We start from the raw sequence: 18,781 nt of genomic DNA on the forward strand, positions 1-18,781 counted from the left end.
ACATGGGTAAGTCTGGAAGTGCCCCATAACTCCATGAACTGAATCTGAATCCAGACCAGCCTGGCTGCTATGGATTAACCCAAAGCCCAGCAGGAGAGCTGCAGGGCTGCAGGGCAGTGGCTGAGCTGCAGACAGGCTCCAGGACAGGCAGATACACTCCAGCAAAGGTGAAGTAACCGCTGAGTATTAACCTCGAATATTTACAACTTCTTCTGTATGTCAACTATGACTGTGGGAGCATAATAAAGTTGGGTGTGAGCTCCAGATATTTCAGGATTGCTCCGCCTGGGCTGGAGCCAGGCTCACTAAGGTGCTCCCCTTGCCCTGTCCCTGGGGTCTGCTCTTTGCAGGCACATCTGACAGCAGCATTGCTCTGCCCAGGGATGTTGGTGTTTTGTCTCCTGGCGTTTGCCAGGCTGTGACCCTGAGGATGTCCCACAGGACACAGCCCCACCACCCCAGAGTGCTGGGTCAGGAGAGAGAGGCACTGTCTGGTGGCATCCTGCCCACCCTGTCTCTGGCATGGAAAAGGCCACAGGAAGCAAGGGAGGAGTTTTATTTGACATGTCTGCAGAAATCCCTGCAAGACCTATGAACACGTGCCTGTACACAGCATTGGTGGCAGGAGCAGCGTGTCCAAGTGTCCCTCCCACCACCTTCTGTCCCTTCTGCACACATCCCTGGGGCTGTCCTCTGACAGTGATGACCCCCTCTCTATAAATGCTCTTTTGAGTTCCTTCTCCTTCCCTCGCCACTGAGACTGTCACTATTCCATGTCTCCAGTGAGAGGCAGCTGCCCAGCTTGGCACAGCTCAGTGCTCTGGAGCTCCGTGGGGCATGGGGGGTCTGGACCAGAGGGATGGGGGATTCCAGGCTTCAGGAGCCATGAGAAGGGAGCAGGAGGTGGATGAAGGCCAGGCAGCATCCCAGTCCCAGTGTCCTGAGTGCAGTGCCCAGCTCCAGAGCTCCCTCCACCTGCAGCTCCAGCCTGGGCTCTTCTCCCAACACCTCCTGCTCCAGAGGGTGAACGGGTGTGTGATCCCAAACCCCTCACTGCTTTCCAGCCCTGTCTGCCCCAAGATGCCTCTGCTCCTCATCTCTCTCCTGCAAGGCTTGAATAGGGGGCGACACATTTCCAGTGAGCTCATGAGAACATCAGGACAAGACATTTCCACACCGGGGACCAAATGGCCCAGGGGGGAGGAAGCTCGGGCTGCCCCTGCTGGTGAGGGCACCTGAAATTCGTGCACCCCTTCTGTGCTGAGATCCATGGCCTTGGCTCCCTGCAGCTTAATCCGGAGGAAAACAAACCCCAAGGGCTTTAAAGGGTGCAGGTCAAGCGTGTGGCAGGAAAGAGCTGCCGTGTCCTGGGAAGGTGTGTGGAGACCAGGACCTGAGAAGGTCCATGCCCACCACTGGCTCCTGCATTTTGGGGTGCATTACCCCAGAGCTGGCTGCATTTCAGCTGTGCTGCCTTGCTGGAGCTTTTCACTCATTCTCCTCCCCCTGTGACCCCCGGTGTCCCTGTCCTCAGCAGCCTGTGAAGCACAGGGAGCTGCTGATGCTTCAGAAACCCTGGTGAAGATTAGAGAGAGGGGCGTGGGGAGGCAGGACAGACCCGCAGACACGGATTAGCCCGTGCTCAGACTGCACCAACACCACGGAACAAGATAAGCATCTTGCTGGCCCTGCCCAGCACCTTGGAGGCTCCCCCACCTCCCTTTTTTCCCCCTCCAGGATTTCAGCACATAAATAGAGGCGCCGGGCGGGTTGTGGGGCAGGAGCGGGGACATCTCCCAAGGTTTTGCACCGCATCCCAGCGCTCATCCCACTTCCCCGGCCACCCTGCAGGTAACCACGGGGACTGGGAACGGGGCAGCCTGCAGCCCCACAAGGGAGGGGAGGAGGAATATTTCCCTAGGAAATAGCAGGAGGCTGTTGGTGCTGCTCAGTGACTGACCCATGGTGTGGTTTTGAAGGTGCCCAAATTTCACTGCTGGGTGGGATCTGAGGTTTAATGCTCTTTAACTTTCGCCTTGATGCTGTTCAGGGGGTGTCCTGCTTTATCTGTGCGGGGTGGCTGAAGCTGGGGCAGCCAGGAGGGAGCTCTTGGCTTGGGGAAGGGAAATTTTTTCAAGCAGCAGCTTTTCCATGGGGAGACATGTCTGGGTTCTGTGCCAGTCCTCTGGGAATGACAGTAAAATAACCACTAGATTAAAATGTGTGAATGAAAGGAAAGGGACAGAACAGTAAACTCCAGCAAAGATAAAGCAGGTGTAAATAACTTAAACTAGCAAAAACTTGCTTTAAAACCAGAAAACTTCGAAGTCTTTCTTAGGGTGTTTTTTGGGGTTTTTTTGGTTTTATTTCAAATTGATAACAGAGTCCATGCTTTCAAGTTTTTTCTTTCTGCTTATACAATTTGCAAATGTTTTTTTGAGTAGGTTTTTTTTTTTTTTTTGAGTAGTTGCATGCCTGCAAGCATAGGAAATTGGAGCTTTCAAAAGGTGATTATATAAATGTAATAAAATGTGGCACTGGGGCAATGGAAGAAGAGACCAGACCTGGAAGGACCCAGTGCAGGAAGAAAGAAGGTGTATTTAATACACCAGGACATAAGGCCCCTCCAACAGAGGGAAGGTATCCAAAAATGCACTTAAAGGAAACACTAGGTCTTGAAAAGCTGGGGAAAAAAAAAAAAAAAAAAAAAAAAAAAAAAAAAAAAAAAAAAAAAAAAAAAAAAAAAGAGAGTCCTCAGCTTTTTAAACAGGGAAAGGATTCAGCATGGGCTGCCAGGTGCTGTGCATCCAAGGTTTGAGTGGAGAAGGAGGAGGGAGCAGGCACAGGGAGGGAATTTCATGCCAGGACTGACTCTCTGGAAACAGGCTGGGCAAAGAAATGGAGAAGGCAAAGAGCAGAGTCCCACAGGAATGCCCAACATCAGAAACATCTTCCTTAAGGAAAAAAAAAAAAAAAAAAAAAAAAAGGTTTTTCCAGTCAAAATAAAGATGGAGCGACCCCCTTGGCTTCCTCTGAAGGAGTGAGGTGGCTGGAAAAGGCAGGAACAGCAGGACAGGCTGACACCCAGACCTGGGAGCAGCCCCAGGACAAGCCACCAAAGTAGACAGTGCTTCTTTGAGGTCTTCTTCTGTCCAAGGCCTGAATGCCTTCTAGGAACAATTAATCAGCAATTTAAATGTCAATTATTAGCATCAACATGAACAAGTCCCGTTTGTTGGTCAGGACAAGCACACCAAAGCTCAGTGAGTGCTGCAGGGTGGATTTGGCTCACCAGTGCCCACACTGCAGCTCCCTGAGCACCTCAGGCTGGAGGACACTGTGGCTGAGCCAGGATGGGCTTTTGGGGGTGAGAGATCCTGGTTTAGAGTGTTATAAATGAGTATGCTGATAGTTTTCAATCTTAAAAAAAAAAAAAAAAATTCAAATGAAATTAAATGTAGCAGCAATTTTAATTTGAGCATTGGTTCTAAATAATAATACAAAAGCAAATTATTATTGCAGGATACATTCCCACGGGGTACAGAGCAGGATTTGGTCTCCTGTCCCCCGTACCAATAAGATGTTCTAAAATTAACCTTTTTATATTTTGTGTCACTTTTCATTCCCTCCTATTTTCAATTTGTAAGATTTACATCACTCTAGTCTCATCAATGCCTATTTCTGCCTCCACTGCACATACTCCACCATCCCTTTTAGGTCTGCTTCTGTGTCCTATAAATGACCTTTTTGTTTACACATGCATATCAGGTCTCTATTATATAAGTAAATATCAAATTTGTACATCCTACTACTTTACTGGAAACACTGAAGCAATAAATTTAATATAATTAACACTTTCCTGGTCTTTCCCCAATTCTTCAGTCTCCTAGATAATTACAGCTCTTCTTATCTCAGTTTCTTCTTTTCTACTGAACATCTGGATGGGGGGGAAACTTTTCCCTCCCTCTTCTAAAAAGCTACATTTTAACTACTGTTTCAAAATATTGATTAGTGTTTCAATTTTATCAGCACCAATCATCCCTATTTATCACAATCACAAATCCCGCAGGCGCCAGGCGGCTGTGGGTGACCCGAACTCCAGATGGGGCTGCATCTTCTTCTCTTTAAACCATGGAGGGGCCAACCTGGACCTTGGGGCTTCCATGTGCCCAGTGGGACACCTGCTCCCATGTTTGGGAAGATGAATCAGGGAAACCTTATAAATATGATTGTTTAGCAAAGATTCTGAACATATGAAACCTATAATCGGGATAGAAATGAAAGCTTACTTTGAGTTGTAGGATACTGAGTCTTAGTTACTATATAACCTGAAAACAATGGTCTAGCTAGCTGAAGGAGAATCCCTTTTGATTGAACAATACCTTTCTGCTGGCTGAGGGATACAAAGGTCAATGTAGCAAAACAGAAAAGTCTAAAGAGTAGTTTTTAGAGTTTAAAATATAACACAATATGGTAATGTGGTAGTTCTTATAGGCTGTATGTAGATTCTATAGGATGTTGTGTCTTGTATTGGTTGGTCACTGTAAATTAGAATATTCATCACAAAACGAGATATAATGTATTGTAACAAGGACCTCACTCTCTAAACTCTCTTAACTCTTACTCTCTTAACTCTCACCCTTCCTCTTCCCCTACTCTCTCTCTCCTGCTCTCTTCCCCCGCCCGTTGCTCTCTCTCTCCCTTCTCTCTCAGCTCTCTCCCTGCTGTTCTCTCTCCCTCTCTCTTTGGGACTTCCCTCCAGCTGAGGCTGGTGGCTGAAGGCCAGGCCCTTTTACCCACGGCCCTTGCAATAAACCCACGTGTTCTAGAATAAACAGGTCAGCAGAATTCCTTGTCCCATCCATCCGCGGATTCCCATCACACTTACACTCCCATTTCCCCGTTTTTTCCCCCCAGAACCATGGCTCTCCCCGGCGCCCTTCTCCTGTCGCTCGGCTGCCTCCTGCTCTGCTCCGCGGCCCCCAAACCCACCTGTGACCCCGGCGCCTGCCCGCCCTGCCCCGAGGGGGACACGGAGGCGACAGCCACCCCCGCAGCCCCCGCTGGCTGCTGTCCCCCGTGTCCCCTGCCCTGCTCCTGCCCGCCTTACCTGGAGAGCGACTGCGAGATGCAAGGTTTCTCCAGCGGCCTCGTCCCCGCCGGCCGCTCCTTCTACATCGACTTCGCCCGCACGCTGTGCACCTGCGGCCGGGCCGGGGACATCACCTGCGCCCCGCTGTGTCCCCGCCCGGAGCCCGCCTGTCGCTCCCTGGGCAGCCCGGTGGCCGACGGCTGTCCCCGCTGTGTGTGCTATGACCAGGAGGGGATGGCAGTGCCCGCCGGCACCGTCACCGCCCGCCGCTCCCAAATCTGCACCTGCCCCGCCCTGGGCGGGAGGCTGCAGTGCAGGTCTGCTGCAGAGGAGTGATGATGCTCCGCTCCCCTCTCTGCTGGGTGAAGCTCTTGTCCCTGCTGTCCGGCAGCAGAAGGCTTCCCGCGCTGTGCGGCATCCTCGCTGAGGAGTTTCCAAGCGTCCTTGGGGATTTGGGAGTTGTTGGGGGGACGTGCCACCTTCTGTGTCATTTCTAGGCCAGGGCAAAGTGTCTGTAGGGGGTGAGCTTGCTTGGTTGTGAGGTTCGTTCCACAAGGCTTAAGCTGGTTGCTGCTGGTGGAGAAAACGCAGCTATTTATTTATTTGGAAGATGATTCTGCTTTTTGTTACGTGTTTGTGTTTATATGGGCTGTTTATATTAAAGTCGCTGCATAAACTTCCTCCCGGGAGCCAGGCTTCTTCTTCCTGCGATTCCATCGGGTTCCAAGTGGTGGGACCATGATCAGAAGGCTGGCTGACAGCTTCTCTCCAATTTTTCATGGGGTGGGAGGAGTGGGTGGGTTAAGCACTGTGTTTTTAGGAGGCGAACCCCTCTCCTGTCTCCATCCTCTGGAGCAAAGCCTTGACTCGCATGAGGCTGGTGGCAGTCAAGGCTCAGTCCTTCACAGCCACCTTCATCTTACCCCATTGTCAGCTCCAGTTTAGCAGGAATTCCCCCCAAAAATGCCCCAAAATGTGTCTCAGTGACTGCATCCTCTGGATATAGACATGGGGTACAGGAGAATTGCATCTTCTGAATGCTTTGACATATATAAATACACACACACGTATATAAATATATCTATATATAAAACTCACGGCTTCATCAGGCTTTACAATTATTTACAGCAATTGTTAACTAATAAACAATGTTAATTATTTAAGGATTGAATAAACTCAATGCTACCAAAGAACTTTTGAAGACTTTACTGATAAGGACACACACCTTCCTCTAGCTAGTGGTGCTTGGGTCACACAAGGCTCTCTCCAACCACCTTGGCTCCAGGTACACCTGGACACATTAAATGTGTTCCCTGGATTGTTCTAATTTTCTTCTCTCCTGCTCTGTCTGATGCTGTTTGACTGCAAACACAAAATAAACCAAACCAAAAAACCTCCAAACCAACCAAAAAACAACAACAACAACAAAAACCCAACCAGTGAGCAGGTGGGAATTCAAGTGGAGGGTCAGGAAAAGGTTGGAGGAAGCGGGTGAATTTGGCTTTTGGGATGCAGCAGGGCTCTCCATCAACTGGGGCAGGGACCTTAAAAGGATCATCTAGTTGTGACCCCTCTGCCATGGGCAGGGACACCTTCCACTGTTCCAGGTTCCTCAGAGATCCATCCAACCTGGCCTTGGACACTTCCAGGGATGGGGCAAGACACAGCTTCTCTGGACAACCTGTGCCAGGGCTTTACCACCCTCACTAGGAAGAATTTTTTTTTTCCATCTATCTAAGCTAAATTTCCCTTCTTTCAGTTTGAAGCCATTCCCCCTTGTCCTCTAACACCAGACCCTAGGAAATTGTCTCTCTCCATGTTTTTTGTAGGCCCCTTCAAGTACTGGAAGGACAAAATGAGGTCACCCCAAAGCCTTCTTCTTTGGGTTGAACAACCCAAATTCTCTCAGCCTTTCCTCACAGGACAGCTGCTCCATGTTTCTGTTGCAGGGAAGGGGGTTTGACCTGACAACACTTCACCCTCTGCTCTTCCCTGTTAAGTGTAAAAATCTTAGGTTTTAGTAAGGTTAAAGCTCACTGTTCACCTTCCAGACAGACACCAGACATCCCATGCCACAGTGTCCACCAGCAGCGCAAAAAATTCTTCCCATTCCAGGTTTCTAATTACCTGCTGTCCAGGTATTAACAAATTGCTGAAGGAATCCAGATCCTGTATGCCCTTGCAAGGTGTGGGTGTTGGACTCCATGGAGCTGGCTTTCTTTTGTGTCTGCCAGGAATTGAAGGAGATCAGGACTGAGTTTGCAAGCACAGGGATTATTCAGAGGGGAGTCATGAGGGATTTGGAAAGGCTCCTCACTGCCTGGGGAGGGCAGTGGGCTGGAGGGTTGTTTTTACTTTGTCACACGTCTTATCTGTCTCACTGCTCCCTGCTTTGTGTGACTGATAACCTCGGAGCAGGGGGGGAATGACCGACAGATGGGCAGCCTCTGCATAATATTGAGTTTGTCTTCTCTACCCAATGTCAGCACGGGAACAATGAAAGAGTTATTGTTCAAATATCTCTGCAAAAAAGGTCCCTGTCGGCTCCTTTGCAAGCTGCTCCTTGGAGGTGGTGCAGGGTTTCTCTGCTCTGCCCCCACCTCTGATGGGGAGATACCTTCTGTCTCCAGGATCTCTGTTTGCATTTCATCACATGGAAAGTGGTAGCTGCATTGTTTTACTTATTTACCATGAACAGCACCTGCACAGGGAAAAAATTTAAAACCCAAATTGATCAATAGTCAGTATTTATTCACTTGAATTTAATGTCCTGGGGGTTGGCATGCTTTGTTTGAACGGGTGTTGTCTTGGATTATCCTGTATTAATCACCCATGTGCTTGTCTGCAATTTGGACAAAATATTGCTGCTTTATTTGTATTTTTCCGGGTCAGATTTTCCCCAGTCTGGGCAGGGGTGTAGTTTTGTGGCTACTCTTTCACTGTCACTTTGCATCACAGCCAGACACATGTTTACAGGGAAGGACTATAAATGTTTATTAAGAGCAAAGCAACACACAAACTCCTGTGCATCCCTAAACGAGCCCTGAAAAAAAGATGAAATTTGCAGCTCCTAAAAAGGACTCATTTTGCAAGTAGAGCAACCAGGTTTTGGGGGGTGTCAGTAAAAGATCATTACTGATGTTTAGTTGGTTGTGGAAGGGACAGAGCCTTTCTCCATCGTGTTAATCATACAATGACTGATTTAAATAGAACCATGCTTTAGCCCTCAGTCCTTTTACGAGCCCTCTCAGCTCCTGCCTCTTGAGGCTGTAAAACATTAAAATATTAATAAATGAGAGCTCATCAGGAGGCTTCCTTTGGGCACAACTATGTCAAGTAGCTGAAGTGTTTGCCCAAGTCCTTCTACCTTTTCCAACAGCCTGCCAGAAGTGAATTCACCAAACAGCTTTAGCACCCCAGACTACATTTGCAGAGCCCAGATGTGGGGGGCTGGCTGCCTGCCATTTGGCTTGGTTTTTTTCTTAATTATTATGTTCTTAAATGATCAGAAATCTTGATCCATGGCAGGTTCTGCACTGGTGATTTCTGATCAGGATGAGAGCAGGGGTTTCCTAGAGGACCCCCCAATTTAATTAGAATGTACTCACTTTGTGTTGGTAATGGACTGACTACATCCCCCTAGAAACAATTTTCTTTAAAACTTGGGGGAAGGGAGAGAGGTAACACTTTTGAATGGGTTCATTACAGGAAATTTTAAGCTGCCCTGAGATGCCAAAGGTGCCCTGCATTTATTAACCAGCAAATGGCACAAGGATGGGAGCCACACACACAAGTGTGTTTGGGATTTTATGATTTATTAAGGAAGTTTTTTCCAATTTAATTGATTCTGTGATTTGGTTCTATGATTTAGCTTCAACATTAGTGCATCTATACTAAATACAGCTTTTTAAAAATCGTTCTGATACTGCATCCACAGCAGCACCCACAACTCAGTTCTCCAAGGCAATGCCCAGGAAGGAGCAGAAGACAATGGATGAGCTGGATCACTCTCACAAGTTCCCACCAAAACCAGGGAATAGTAATCTATTTTATAGCAAAAAAAGCACTACACAAATGAAGCTTTATAACAAAAAGCCAGGCACTGATACATGGTAAAATTCTGACTTTTAAATTTTTTTTTCCTTTTTTTTATCAGTTTTTTTCCTCTTCTTTTCACTGCAATTGCATCACAAGTAAACAGAATGAAAAAAGGCTACAGTCTATCATCACTTTCACCATTTTTCTAAAGTTTCTAGGAATATTCAGGAAGGACGATGGGCAAAACCAGCACTGCACAAACAGGAGGTGACTTCCATCAGAAGGGAAAAGAGCAATTTTTCTTGGGAAAAAAAAATCCAGTAAATTAAAAACAAACCTAAAAAGTTCCCAAAGAAAACAAAAAAATTTGGGCCCTCCCAGGGGCCAAATGTTAGAATTTTTCCTATTCCGCCTCCAAGTTATTCTTTCCCAGTGGATTAATTTGGAATTTTATCTATATTTTTCTCCTGATTTTCCCTATTTTTGCTGCTTTTTTTTTTTTTTCTTTTTTCTTTTTTTCCCCTCAGTTCCTGTGTGCTTGTTTTTACTGTGTTCTCCTAATTTCCTGTGCAATGCGGGATTTTTCTGGATCTGGATCGTGTCCTGCCTATCTCCCCCACTCCCAAGCCCCTGAAATCACAAAAAAAAAATCCCAAAAAACCTCAGAAGGCCGAATCAGCATAAGGTGCATCAGTGCTGTCATTGGAATGTTCCTAGACAAACGGGCAGAAAATCTGGGATGGGCATTCCCTATGCAGCAGATCCATGAATTCCTGCAATGTGAAGGTGGAAAAAGCTGCTATAATCCTGTTGATGTGCACAAGAGCAGACGAAATATGGCAGGGCCTTAGACATGGCTTCAGTCCCCTGACACGTGAGCTCCTTGTCCCACTGCTGCTCTCAGTGTGTTCAGCAAGACCTTTAATTCCAGCGTTGTGGAACTGGACCTTCAGCACAGGGACCTTTTCCAGCCTCATCTGCCCTCGTTCCTCTGTGTCTCTGCAGAAAACACGGGCCAGAAGAGAACAGCAGGAGAGACCTGTGTGTCCCAGGGCTCAGGGTTTTGTGCTGCTCCAGCTCCACAGAGAGCAGGTAAAGGGAAGAAGCCAAACTGTTTAACAGAAGGAGAAGCAAAGGGATGAGCTGGGAGGGAAAAAAGGGGATGGAGGGATGGAGCTATCTACAGGCAGGAAAAGGGCTGAAGCCACACAAGGTTCCCACAGGCTCAGCTGTGCCAGTCATCAGCTCTGCCTGGCACTGGGAAGTGGTGTCCTCTTCAGCGTCTCCTGGGGCTGTTCTTGGGACACTGCTTTGCTGGATCCATAAGATGACCCTACTTCTTCAGCTCTTAAGCTAACTGGGCTTGAAAATTCAGGATGGGCTACTGTCTTTTCTTTGGGGCTTTCAGGGCTGGAAGAGAGGAGCAGGGCCATGCTTGGAGCACAGATCTGTGGGAATACAAGGAGACCCTCCTGCCATCTCACCCAGCTCTTGCAACGCCCAGGACGGAGCAGAAGACAACAAACAGATCAGGTGGAAGGTGTGGCCATGAATCCCTGCACATCCCCGAAATCTCTCTGTGCTCTGCCCACACCACTCCTCGTCCACACAAGGAGCAAAGCCCTCTGCAGCCAGGGCAGGGATTGCAGCTCCCCCATGTGAAAAACGAGATTCACTTTTTGGTAGTTTTTAAGAAATAGGTTTTAATAAAAAAGATAAGACAATCAGGAGATAAGGAAAAAAAGCAAAGTACAGTCGGTCGGGTGACTTGGCATTTAGCCAAGTCCACAAATTGCTATTTCACAGGCTTTCTTTAAATACCCTTTTTGTTGTATTAGTTTGTTGAATATTCATATTTTTCCATAAACTAGTTTCCATATTTTAGGGATTGTTTTGCATGGCCCCTCCTTGGGTCCACCTTTTTAGAGCATGCATGTTTCTTGGTTGTGTCTTCATTATTACTTTTAGATTGGGCCTTGGTCCATGCTTTCTTCAGATGGGAGATGTTGATAGTTGGTGTATCAATAGCAGAGTCTTCTTTATATGTTCATTGGATGTTATCCCAGCCAAACAGACAGTTTAAGCGAGTACTATATCAACTACTACCACTATGCCTAATTTTCTTTACCAACAGCAGAAATAAAAACTTATATCCTTACCACAAAGTTATTAATCGTATAGCACACATCTTGCGAAAAGCCAACTTTATAATAGGCATTTATAACACCCAGACAGCCCCTGCTGCCAGCTCACCCTCACTTAGGGCATGGAGCTCTTCCTTCAGCTCCTCAATAGCACCTCGGCGGTCCCTGGGAACACAGAGGCTGTCAGAGCCACAGCAGCACTGCTCCTTCCCAGAGATCCACCAGAATCACACAAATCCTCCCCTTCGCCACGCGCTGGTTCTCATCGTGGCAGTGCAAACAGAATGAGGGCAGGCTCTGGCTCACAATTCTCTCCAGGGGCTTTTTTTCCTTGTCCACTACCAACTCGAAGGAGTTGCATGGAGAGCAGCTGCACGTGGCTGTTGTCCTGTAGGAAAGGAAGAGTGAAAGACCTAAAGGCATCAAATTCTCCAGCCCACATGGGGAAAGGCAAGAAAATCACTGAGCACAAACTTTCCAGGCAGCAGCCAGTGCCCATGGCCGGGGGCACAGAGCCTTACATTTTCAAAGAGTTGCAGGAGTGGCTTAGCAAGCTTTAGGGTGGCAGTGCTGGATGTCAGGATGTTTTGGAGCACATTTATGAACACAGAGAGGGTCACGCCGACCACCTCTCCATCTGCCCCACCCAGCAGCTCCAGAAGGCTTCGAGACAGGCTGTGTTTAGGTCTGGCCTGTGTGGAACACAAGGCTGTGCTGTGAAGCCATGGACAGCTGCATCGCCAACAGCGCTCTGGTGCTGCAACCCCACCCTGCTGCAGAAGGGCCCAGAGGCCAAAGACCTGTCCTGAAGCCTTGGGCAGCTGCACCAGGAGGCAGGAGAGCTGGGAGCAGCTGCCTCAGTTCCTGAGTGCCAGCCAGCCCAAAGGGCTGCTTTCCCCAGGGCAGCTTCAGCCACGGCCACCTTCTCACCATGGAGGGCTCCTTGCTGAGCACCACGAGGTGAATGTTCCTTACACTGGCTGGTGCCTGGAGGAGGAATGGTCTCAGGTTTTGTTTCCTCACCCGAGATTGAGGTGGTTTAGAGCATTTTATCCTCTGAAGGCCGTGAGCCAGACACAAGAATGAAACGAAGACTTCAAGGTCTTGTTTTTTCTTGGTTTCTCGCGTTGTTTATTAACTCTTATCTTACAATATTCTCTGTGCCCGGCTGAATTCTGTTCTGCTGCTCGGACACAGGACAACTCCCCTCTCAATGAGAGGTCACAACCTCTTTATACAGATAATTACATGTACATTATTTACAGTTATGTGCCAATACCTATCACCTCTACTAACAGGGTCATCTCTACTCTGACCCAATCCCCTTAAACTACTTTGTACCACCATCACATGGGAAGATGGAGAACAGGGGAGAAGAAGAAGCCAAGGCAACAACCTAAATTCTCCATCCTGTTCCCATTCACCTCCACACCAAGAACCCTAAAACTACAAATTTTTTTTCACCCTGTGATACACTATGCTACTGTCTTCACACCTTTGTGACTTGTAATTCTTCTCTCAGCATTAAAAGCTTTTCCCCACGGACTGAAGTCAAAGGCTGTGTCTCCCTGGGCTCTGTGCCAGGCAAGCCCCCTTGGACAGACCCCCCTGTACAGATCTAAAACCCTCCTGATTGGGTCCCAAACCTCTCTGCTGAGGTCTGTGACCTTCCAGGGCGTCCAAAAGAATGCCCTGGACTCCAGCAGAATGGGGAAGACTTGGAGCGCTGTCCAAGGGAGCAATTTCCCCAGCTTCCCTCAAGAAGTACTTCCCTTCCCACCACACTGTGCTGGCCTCAAAGGCTGACGGGGGCCAGTGGCTGGAGGGGACACACAATCCTGGGAAGCCTCCAGGCCTGGCCCCAGGCTGTTTACCTGCTTCTGAGAAGAGACAACATTCTCCTTGAAAAAATCCATAGTGGAAGCATGAACCATGGGCATGGTGCCTGTATTTGCAATGCCCTGAGTCTCTTTGGTTTCAGCGTTTGTGATGGCCACATCCTCAGCCAGTGTCATGTCAGCCTTTGTGCTGTCATCACTCACTGCAGCATCAGAGTCTTCTGAGAGCTCAGCCAAATCTGGGCTGACATCAGGCTCTGTGTGGATTTTGATTACCCCACAGTCAGAGCAATCACCCTCAGTTGCAGTGGTGCTGGTCTTTCTACGCCAAACGGGCACAAACCTCCGGAACATCAGCAGGAGAACAAAGGACAGGGATGGGAGGGATGCTCCATGGAGTGCTCCAAGCATGACGCTCAGCTGAGCAGTGACAGCAGGCCCAGCCCAGGTGGGGATGGCTGCAGGTACCTTCAGTGTCCTTTGGAAGCAGCCACAGCTGGGCTCCTGCTCCGCTCTGTCCTGTCCTGTGCTCCGAGCACTGTGGAGTGGCTATGTTGTCACCTATGCCACCACATGTCACAAAGGACCCTTGCACACACTGCCACCTGTCCTGGGGCTGCCCTCAGCCCACCCAAAGCAGCCCAGGTTGGAAGGAATCCTTCAGCCCAAGTGTCTCAGCTATCCCAATGGGATCTTTGGGAACAGCTCAAACTATCGGCAGACGCTGCCCTGCTCTGCTCTGTGGGCTCAGAGGCAGCCAAAGCCAACGTGCATCGGGGGCTTTGCTCCTTCCTACAGGGGATGTTGGCACCTGGAGCTCCTGGAGCACTTGGAGCACCTGGAGCAACTGCTGGCGCAGCTCTTGGTCTCTGTCAGAAGCTCTTACTCCATGCTGGAATTCTTTTTTCCTTGAAGTAATTTCTTGCAGCACAAAAACATCTTTGCCACGAAGAGAGGGAATAACCTGGCATTTAAGAATCCTTAATTCAGGAAAGCTTTACTTCTCATTGCTCAATCCAAGTAGTTCCAAAAAGCTGCAAACTTCCCAAATTAATTGGCATGGCCCGAGTATGTGAAAGATTTGGAAGTTTGCTTCTCAAAGCAGCAACACATTTGCCTTAACGTCATCCACTGAGTCACTTTACAGAATGTAACACTACACAGAGGCAAAAAAAAAAGGCCATTCTTTGGTTTGCAAACTTTTTTTATGAAGGGATGATAATATCCTGATGCAGTGCTGGAGCTCTTCAGCCTGGCCAGCTCCTGGCATTGACACCAGGAGTGGATCACTCCCCAGAAAGCCACACAGTCCAGTGTTGGAGTCCAGGGCACAGGGAAAACTGCTCAAACAGCGCTGGAGGGTCTGAGACCCCTGCTGGGACCCCAAGGAAGCATTGCCTTTGACTTTAGTCTGTTGGAAAAACTTCCAACTATTATGGATGAAATGAGGATGACAAAAATTTAAATTAGATAGTAGTTTACTTTGGCACAGGGTGAAAATTTGTAGGTTTGGGGTTTTAGAATGGGAATAGATAGAGGCAAGATGGAGAATTTTGGGCGGTGCCTTAAGTTCTTCTACTCCATCTTCTGCTGTGACGGTGGCACAAAGACATTGGGAGAATGTAGGTGATGTTGAAAATTGTGTGTCTAGAATTGGTAGCAATTATTAGTACAAAATTGTAAATATAGTATGTTTTAAGAGTTAATTGGGTTAGAAACCTTTAAGAGACCTTGGACACCAGGTCTCATGGTCTTGGCTGTGGTGTCTTTCACGCTGAGCCTGGTGTTGGGTGGTGTGCTGACCGTCAGATAAAAAATGTAATAAACACCTTTTGAGACCGAGCTACAAGTTCCATTCCTCTTTCAAACCCTAGCACAGAACTTTGAAAAGGAAAAAAAAAAAAAAAAAAAACAATTGGGGGGATCTTGGACTCAAAATACAAGAAGGTGGAATGCATCGAGGGCAGGGACAGGCCTTCTGTGAGATTTCCAAAGGTGCTTATTCCCAGCACGGTCAGGGACAGAAAAAGGCACAGAATCTGTGCTCACAGAGGCTATAAGCAGAGGAAGTCCTGGGAGAGGATACAATTTCCAACCAATAAGGGTTACATGGGGGAGGAATATAGGGCAGGGAGTACAATAGACAGACCAGTGAAAGAACACAAGGGGAGGGAACAGTTTAAACTAACCACTAGGGCATCCAAGATTGAGGGATTGATAGGGAACAGTCCAGAAGAACGGGAAAGGCCGGGGAAGGATTGACAATACTGTAGGTGGTGGGAAGGGCAGGTCTAGGATAGACAGACAACCAAGGCAAAACCAGCAATACAGGGGGAAAGGAGCAATCCACTAGGGATAAAATACACTCTAACAGTACAAAACTGCGGAGGTGAGGTGGGTTATAGAACAGACCATTGAAACTGAGCTGCAGTTGAAAACACAATAAAACCACAGCACAACAATATCCTAATTCTCTTAAGGAATAAAAGCTCTCCAGGAATGAAAGTCCACTCGGTGTTACAAAAGTACCCCAAACAAATGAGTAGATAGCAAAAGGGGTAATCCTCTCCCTGGTGCAGATAATCTAAGTGGCCACTAAAGTACAGCTCTCCCCTCTTCTTCCCTGCAGGAGAATCAGGACCACTAACAGAAAAAGTTAGAGATATTATTTCTGCCCTCCATAACCAAAGCTGTGCCAACCACAGATGCTGCCTTCAAACTGACTCCAATTCCAGCCTAAACCTCTCACCTTCCAGACACCTCCTTCCCCAACACACCCACCAACACCAGCACCCCCTGAACACCTGCACAGAAGCCCTCCACATCCCACCAGTAGCTCCAGCTGTTCCCATCCCTCCACAGAGCTTTCCCACCCTCCACTGGCTCCCCGCCCATGTCAGAGCAGCTTCCACCAAGCCAGAGGCAAATGCATATTGCCAGGACAGGAAAGATGTGAAAAGTGTGTGCCTGGAGGCCTTTTATTTAATTCACAGCTCTCAAAGAGAGCTTTGGGGCATGCAGCTGGACAGAGATGCTCCTGCTCACACCTCTGTCCATAGTGGGGGTAACACACCCTGCTGCAGGTGCTTGCCTTGGTCTCTGCAGGTCCAGGTGGATTCCAAACCTGCTCTTCACAGCCTTCTCCCTTCCCCTGCCCTTCTGCCAGGTGCAACAGGCCTCCAGGACTGAAAGGACCACAGAGAGCTAAAGGGGGACACCTTTGGTGTCTTTGCACTTTCCTCACTGGGAGCTCCTTGGAATGCACTTCCCTTGAGAAGCAAGCCCCTTTCTCCCAGAGGCATTTCCCCAGATGTGTAGCTTTCCTGGGAAACACTCTTAAAAAAAGCCTGGCAAGGCTGAGTTACTTGTGGTCCTTTCTGGACAGGCACTCCAGCTCCAGCTCGGATTCCCTGCAGTGTGATTCCAGGTGGAGGTTCAGCCCCAGGCCTTCTACAAACACAAGCTGCCTCCTCACCTGCCCCAGCTCCTGCCTGTGGCCACAGCACCAAAACCAGGCTGTTCCCGGCCACAGACCAGAGCCCTGTTCCTGCAGGATGCTCTTGGCAGCACACTCCAGGACTCTGCTGTGCACACAGCACTTTTCATCCTGCTCTCCACAGCCTTTGGAGGACAGAGCAGAACCTGGCTGGCGCTGCCATCAGCACAGCCCAAACACGGGCAGGGGAAGGAGAAGCAGGGGCTGCTTTGTGGCCATGCCCAAGAGAGTGGGAAGGGTGCCCTCCCTCTGGTCTCCCTTGGGTGCCTTTCTGACTGCTCTGACGCAGGGGCTGCTGTGGGAAGCCTGCCTGAGATGTGGCTGCGTGAGAAAGGACATAGCAGCCAGATTCAGCTAATCTCTGTGTGAGAAACTAGGCGTACGTGACTGAAGCAGGGCCAACAGTGCCCTTGAAACACAGGTGCAGAGATACCAGCTGGGTTGTTGAGAATAGTTGGTATGCAGTAAAGAAAATTAACGAGATGGGAACTTGGAATCGCAAGGCTAGTAATAGAAAACAAAGCATTAGTGTTAGACCCAATCCTGAGCTTAGATTTTGCAATATGCATGAGCTAATTATTGTGTGTATAAAAGACCACTGGTTTTACAATAAAGCGAGACCTGTTGACCATGACAAGATGAGACATGTCTCCCATCTTTTCCAATATCTGGTGACCCCGACGTGATGCGCTGCGTCCCTCCCTGCAGGAGTTGAGAAAAGATGATGGGTTCGGATTCTGCAGCAACCAGAATGGTATAAGGGCAATAAGCGAGGAAGCCCCGACCCTGAGTGATCGTAACGACGAGCTCAGCCGATACGTGCCGCCGACAGCCTTTTGGAGAGTTGCAACAGCGCTGACGTGAGTATGGATAGGCAAGCGGCATATGAATTATTTACCGCCTGCTTAAGGCAGAGGCGGATACAGGGTATCGACCTGGATAAAGAATTACCTTTACTTTTGAGACACGGGGAGTCTTATGGGTTTTTTACTAATCCCCACACAGTGCATGAGTTGTCGGAATGGAGAAAGTTCGGAGATAGGTTGTGGGAGTTGACCTTGGAGGATGATAAACCGGCTAAAAAGATTGGAAAGCTCTGGCGGGTAGTGCACAATGAGCTGTTATTAATGCAGGCAGAAAAAAGAGCTGCAAAAGAAGTCAAAGCCGCTCAGGAACGTAATTATGCCTATGACTCCTCGCGGCAACATCCTAATACCCCCAACCCTCCTGCCTTCACCACGGTTACCTTGCCTGCTCCACCGGCCCCTGCTGGAGCCGCGCCATCGGCACCTCCCCTAGACGAGAGCTACGAGCACTCCCCTGAGCGCACCCCTGTCCCTGCCGGTGCTTCAAGCCATCTGCCTACCCCCCGCAGTCAGGAGCCTATCCCTGGGGCGGAATCCGACCTAGCGGAGGCCCTGGCAAGGCAGCGGCGTGAGTTATGGGTATCGCTGGCCCGCCAAGGTGCGGAAAGTGGGGACAAAGGGTTGCTGGAGGTTGCCTCTCAATGCCTGGCGTGTCCGGTGGTGTTTACCCAAAACGCAGCTGGAGGTCTGACGGCAAATCTGAGCGCGCTTGACTGGAAGCTGTTAGCACAATTGCGTACTACAGTGGCACAATACGGTGTGAACAGTGAGCCGGCAAAGCAGATGCTTGAATATCTTTTTAATGCGTATTTGCTTCTGCCTGGGGATATTAGGGGTATAGCTAGATTGATCTATTCACAGCATCAGGTTATGTTGTTTGGTGCGCATTGGCAGGCAGAGGCTCAGGCATCTGTGGCGGTACAAAGAGGACCGGGTGATCCTTTGCACGGAATAACAATAGATGAGCTATTAGGTCTCGGCGCATTCCTTAGACTAGAAGCTCAGGTGTTAATGGGCCCCAATAAAGTCCGTGAGGCAATGGAGGTAGCGCGTAGGGCTATGAATAAGGTAAAAGATCCTGGGGGAACGCCTATATACATGGGCATTAAACAAAGTAGGGAAGAGTCGCTGGGTTCGTTTGTAGATAAGGTGGCCGAGGCTATAGATAAAGCGGGGGTGCAAGAGTTTATGAAAGGGGCATTACTGAAGCAGTGTATATTACAGAATGGGAACGCACAGACTCGCTCATTAATAAATACTATGAATGGAGACTGGACCGTTCCCTTGTTGCTTGAAAAGGCTGCCGG

Source organism: Sylvia atricapilla, chromosome 2, assembly GCF_009819655.1.
Source record: "Sylvia atricapilla isolate bSylAtr1 chromosome 2, bSylAtr1.pri, whole genome shotgun sequence".
Taxonomy (NCBI): domain Eukaryota; kingdom Metazoa; phylum Chordata; class Aves; order Passeriformes; family Sylviidae; genus Sylvia; species Sylvia atricapilla.